The sequence below is a fragment of the Lolium rigidum genome, chromosome 1 (assembly GCF_022539505.1).
Source record: "Lolium rigidum isolate FL_2022 chromosome 1, APGP_CSIRO_Lrig_0.1, whole genome shotgun sequence".
Classification (NCBI taxonomy): domain Eukaryota; kingdom Viridiplantae; phylum Streptophyta; class Magnoliopsida; order Poales; family Poaceae; genus Lolium; species Lolium rigidum.
The window spans coordinates 128,946,534-128,952,979 of NC_061508.1; positions in this window are offsets into that span (position 1 = coordinate 128,946,534).

Sequence of the window (6,446 nt, forward strand, 5' to 3'; positions counted from 1 at the left end):
GCTAACCCGAAGGTGGACTTTTTAGGCATAGATGCATGTCTGGATAGCGGTCTATGTACTTTGTCGTAATGCCCTAATTAAATCTCATAGTAGTCATCATGATATGTATGTGCATTGTTATGCCCTCTCTATTTGTCAATTGCCCAACTGTAATTTGTTCACCCAACATGCTATTTCTTATTGGAAAGACACCACTAGTGAACTGTGGACCCCGGTCCATTCTTTTACATCTGAAATACAATCTACTGCAAACTCCGTTCTTTGTTGTTCTTCGCAAACAAACATCATTTTCCACACCATACGTTTAATCCTTTGTTTACAGCAAGCCGGTGAGATTGACAACCTCACTGTTAAGTTGGGGCAAAGTATTTTGATTGTGTTGTGCAGGTTCCATGTTGCCGCCGGAATCCCTGGTCTTGCGCCGCACTACACTCCTCCACCAACAACCTTCACGTGGCCTTCATCTCCTACTGGTTCGATAACCTTGGTTTCTTACTGAGGGAAAACTTGCTGCTGTACGCATCACACCTTCCTCTTGGGGTTACCAACAAACGTGTGTCTCGAGTCCATGCCGGCCTAGGAGGGGCGCGACCGGGCAAAGCCATGCCGACCTAGGCAGGCACGACCGGGATTGAGGGGAAAGCCGTTCTGGGCCATGCCGACCTAGGAGGAGGACGCCGGTCTAGCCAGCCTGAGCATGTAGGTTCAGGAGCAGTATCTCGTCCTAGGGGGCGCAACCATAATTGGGCCACCCAGGTTTGGGCGTGGCCTAGCCGGGATAAGTATGCAGGTTTGCCGACATTGGGACCCTATGCCGGTTGGAGGCCCAATGCTAGTTTTGCATGATGTTGGCCAGGCAAGCGAGCAACAGGTATGTGGGACGGCCTGACATTTCTATGTCGGTTAGGGCTTGATCCGACCTAGGAGCGGTGCCAGGTTTGTTGGCTAGGCCGACATAGTTATTCTCGGAATTGGACGAAATCAACGCCCAGGGTCTTATTTTTCCACGAAGCTTCCAGAAGACCGAAAGGGAAACGAAGTGGGGCGACGAGGCCCCGTACCCATAGGCCGGCGCGGCCAGGGAGGGGCCCGCGCCGCCCTATGGGGTGGGTCCCCCGTCAGCCCTCCGACTCTGCCCTTCCTCCTACTTAAAGCCTTCGTCGCGAAAACCCCAGTACCGAGAGCCACGATACGGAAAACCTTCCAGAGACGCCGCCGCCGCCAATCCTATCACGGGGGATTCAGGAGATCGCCTCCGGCACCCTGCCGGAGAGGGGAATCATCTCGCGGAGGTCTCTTCATCACCATGATCGCCTCCGGATCGATGTGTGAGTAGTTCACCCCTGGACTATGGGTCCATAGCAGTAGCTAGATGGTTGTCTTCTCCTCATTGTGCTATCATGTTAGATATTGTGAGCTGCCTATCATGATCAAGATCATCTATTTGTAATGCTACATGTTGTGTTTGTTGGGATCCGATGAATATGGAATACTATGTCAAGTTGATTATCAATCTATCATATATGTTGTTTATGTTCTTGCATGCTCTCTGTTGCTAGTTGATGTCTACGCACGCTTCTATTCCTGTAGACAGTGTTGGGCCTCCAAGAGCAGAGGTTTGTAGAACAGCAACAAGTTTCCCTTAAGTGAATCACCCAAGATTATCGAACTTAGGGAGGAAGAGGTCAAAGATATCCCTCTCAAGCAACCCTGCAATCACGATACAAGAAGTCTCTTGTGTCCCCAATACACCCAATACACTTGTCAGATGTATAGGTGCACTAGTTCGGCGAAGAGATAGTAAAATACAGGTGGTATAGATGGATATGAGCAGTAGTAACGGCGCCAGAAAATAGCTTGCTGGCGTGCAGTTGATGGTAGTAATATTGCGTAGAAGTAAAGATGCGATAAAACAGTAAATAAGCGATGATTGCAGTATTTGGAAACAAGGCCTAGGGATCATACTTTCACTAGTGGACACTCTCAACATTGATCACATAATAGAACCACTCTACACTCTCTTGTTGGATGATGAACACCACTAATTGTGTAGGGCTACAAGAGCACCTCAATGCCGGAGTTAACAAGCTCCACAACATTCGATGTTCATATTTAAATAACCTTAGAGTGCATGATAGACCAACGCAATTATAACCAAGTACTAACATAGCATGCACACTGTCACCATCACAGCTATGAAAGGAGGAATAGATCACATCAATACTATCATAGTAATAGTTAACTTCATAATCTACAAGAGATCACAATCATAAACTACGCCAAGTACTAACATGATGCACACACTCGTCACCATTACATCATGGAGGAGGAATAAGACTACTTTAATAACATCACTAGAGTAGCACATAGATTAATAGTGATATAAAGCACATTGCAATCATAAAGGAATATAAATAAGCACTTCACTATGCTATTCGAATTACTCACGGCAAGATAACGAACACTAATTCATCATGTAGGCATAACCTTAAAGATGTATTCCCAAGTACTAATAAACACCCCACGATGTCACCTTGTGAGCATTCATAGGAGGTACTAACACGCACAATTTCATAGAGACATCCACACTCAAATCATAACTCACTTGAATAAGTATACATGAAATATAGCCTAGAGACCCACACGGTGCACACACTGTCACCTTTACACACGTGGGACAAGGAGTCTCGGAGATCACATAAGTAAAATCCACTTGAATAGCTGTAAGGGTATTTTACCCTTATCCATTATTTTGGTAACAATGACACCGTGCTAAAGTATTTGGCCTAATATGTTTATAAGGATAATCTCAGGTATTAGGCAATGAGGCATAAATGGTGTATCAAAGGAACAAGAAGCTAAAGGAGACCCCCACTTCATGGGAGACAACAAGTTGATGAAGATGGCGGTCGTGTTGATGGAGAAGCCTTCGGGGCACTGCCCGGTCCAGCGCGTGCCGAGCAGACTCGTCCCCGATCTTGGCTTCGCGATGGCGGCGGCTCGAAGGTTTCCGACCGTGGCTTTTCGTCTCGAGTCGTAGGTCCAGCGGCTTTACATAGGCCAAGAGGCGGCGTCGAAGTCGAAGGGTCGACGACACCAAGAGTCGGCGCGGCCAGGCTCGTGCCGCGCCGCCTATCAGCCGGGCGCAGTGGCCCGCTCCGGCGACTCTCGGGCGTTCGGATGCTTCCGGCAAAATAGGAACCGGGCGTTGACTTCATCCAATCCGAGAATACTTCGTTACTAGGATTTCCGAGACCGAACGCAACAGGGAATCCGGCCCGTCCGCATCTCGTCAATAGGTTAGTTCTAGAAAATGCACGAATATGGCATAAAGTGTGCATAAAACATGTAGATATCATCAATAATGTGGCATGGAACACAAGAAATTATCGATACGTCGGAGACGTATCAGTGGCAAGTGACCAACGGCCATATTTCGAAGAACACTATAAATAGGACTTCTCCTACCTCTGAACAGTTAGGCACTACACTACAAGCTGTTCTTGAGCTCTCTCTCTCTTACTCCATTGCTAGAAACACCAAAAGCCTCAGATCTCTCTCCTCCTCCACCCAAACTCAAATCCCTCCGGGGAATCGTTAGAGGAGGACCCGATCTACCGTTCTACCAAGACAAATCTCATTCCCCCTTGTATTCATCGAGAAGCTTGCTTCCTAGGGTTCCTTAGAAACCCTAGGTGGGCAAGAGGAGTCCGGAAGAATCCGGGCTGTGGATTTGCTCCGGGCAAGATTGTGAAGGTTTGGAGGCTACCTCAAAGTCTACCACAAGTGAGTGAGCTATTCCTTCGTGGGATAGGCTCCGGAGAATAGGGCGAGCCTTCGTGGCGTGGGGAATCCTTCGTGGGACCTCCACCCCTCCAAACGTGACGTACCTTGTTGCAAAGCAAGGGAACACGGGAATACATTCTCGTCTCCGCGTGCTATCGGTTATCTCTAACCGAACTCCTTACTTGTGATTTAATCTGCTCGTGAGAGCCTTCGTGCTCGAGTTAGTTGTATCCTCATATAGGTTGCTTCACCTAGTTTGCATTAGACTCACCTTTATATTCCGCAAAGCCTAATATTGCAAACAAAGAATTAAAACTTGTAGAAACCTATTCACCCCCCTCTAGGTTTACCATCTCTATACTTTCAGTCGCCAGCTCCGAAGGTGCAGAGATGCCACGGAGGCAGAATTAGAAGCTATGGAGGAGGGGCTAAAGCTGGCTATGTTTTGGACTCGTGAAGCAATTATCCTGGAATTAGAATGCTCTGTAGCGCTAGATTTAATAAGAGTAGGCAGTGCAAATAATTCAGTGTATGCTTTCAAGGTTTCGTCTATTAGAGAACTAGTTTAGGAAAGAGGAATTCTTGTGCAAAGATCAGCCGTGAGACGAATAGCGTAGCTCACGGCCTTGCACAGGTTGGTAGAGTAAATGGTAGAACGAATGTGTGGCTCAGGGACTATCCTCCAGATATCCATGAGGCCATTACCAATGATTGTAACTGTACTTTGGTTAAATAAAATCCCCTTTCCCCCGCTAAAAAAGAGGAGAGAGATTATGAGGGAGAAGAGAAATGGGCGCTCCTGCAAGATGTGCTCCTAGGCATGAGACTAAAATATGGGCCATATATTGTTAAAGTATTATATTTTTATAGCCCATTATTATACGTGCAAGCTATATGTTAACTATAGATGATGTGGCAAACTACAATAGCCCGCTGCCGGCTACACTATTGTTCTTGCTCTAATATTTTTTACGGGAGCCTATTTATAAGCTAGGGGCTTGTTAACCTCCCACTTACCATGTGGAAGGTTAATTGGGATCATTTTTTATTAAATAACCAAGAATGTCCTCCCACATATCAAATAGGTGGATAGTTGGGTCTTTTTTTTTCCAAATGATCAAGAGTGCCCTTCATGATGGCAGGTGGGAGGAGTATCATGGTAATATTAGAGCAAGAATATGTTTTTTAATCAGAGCAAAAATATGTTGACTATAAAATGTAGATGTCGGCTCACTGTTTCAAAAAAAACATAAAAGATCTAAATGAAGCTGAAAACCCTTTCACCAACGAGGGACCTGGTCCACCATGTCTCCAGATCCCAAAACCACCGAAGAGGCAGCGAGGAAGAACCTAGATGAGTTTTCATGAGCGTCTGATCGATCGCCTCACTCTTCCCTGCCTAAGAGCATCTGCAAGGAGGTGACCCAAACGGACTAAAAACGTCTGTTTGTGTCTGCAAGGATAGAAAATCGTCTCCATCGGTCTGACGCAAAATGATCGTAGCATCCGTCTAGACGCATACGCGGATAAAATTCACGTTAAGAATGCGGCTGTGAAGACGTATCCACGATTCCGTTTTGCATTCGCTGCTACTCTCTCACCCTTCAATTAATGCCTTGTGCATGTGCGGCCAATGATGACCATACAAAAAGCATCTTTTACTTTCTCTCCTATGCAATTATTGCATGATAGGCCACTTGCGGTTAAAAAATAAACCTTGGTGCTGAAAGGTCAAGATGCATACGGACATGACAGGGTGAGAAGAAGCGCCTGATTCGATCGCCTCACTTTTCCTTGCCTAATGGTTGGATATTGTAAAAGAGAAAATCGTATTAAGAAGAAACATAATGGTCGGATAAAACGGTACAGCCGCCACTCTCCGGTGCGTCGTTGCCTTCAGCAGCCAGTGAAAGCGCGGTCAGCGGAGAAGTCGCCTGACCCCTAGTCTTCCCACCACGCACCCATTATTTTCCCCTTCCAGCATTCAAAACCCCCAGCTGCTGCGGCAAGGGTTCCTGCTCTGCATTGCCATCTTCGCCAAGAAAAAGCTACTCCCTTTTGGGGTTTTGTCACGGTGGGTTTGCCCTCTTGGATTCCCCTCCCTCCTCCTCTAGTATTGTCTGTGAGACGACTCGCAATTTTTTGGGGGTTTTCTTTGGGGTTCCTGATCAAGGGTTTCTCTCTTGGTACGATTCCAGTCCTTTGCACCATGAATCGAAGCTCCGTCTCCTCCTTCTGCTGCCCCGCCATTGCCTCCCGAATCCCAACTGGTTTCTTTTCTTGCGCCGCCCCCAAAACGGTTATTCTTTTGGGTTTTTTTTTCTGCGGGTTTCTTGATTTTGCATTTCTTGCCCTCGCATGATCGAGGCTTCTTTTCTTGGTTCGAGTCGAGTTCTCTCCCCAAACGGCCCCCACCCCCCTGCTCCGCCATTACGTCATCCCTGGGTCTCTGTTCCTGTGCTACCGGGAAAAAAGCGGCATTTCTTTTGGGGTTTTCTCGTGCCGAGGGTTTTCTTGATTTTGCTTTCCTAGGTTTCTCGCCCTGAAATTATAAATGATTTCTCGGATCGAGTTTCTTTTGTTCCTCCTGGGGATTTGGTTTTGCCTCGCCTCGTGATCGTTCAGTGTTTTGTGTTTGATGGGGAACGATTTTTATCTTG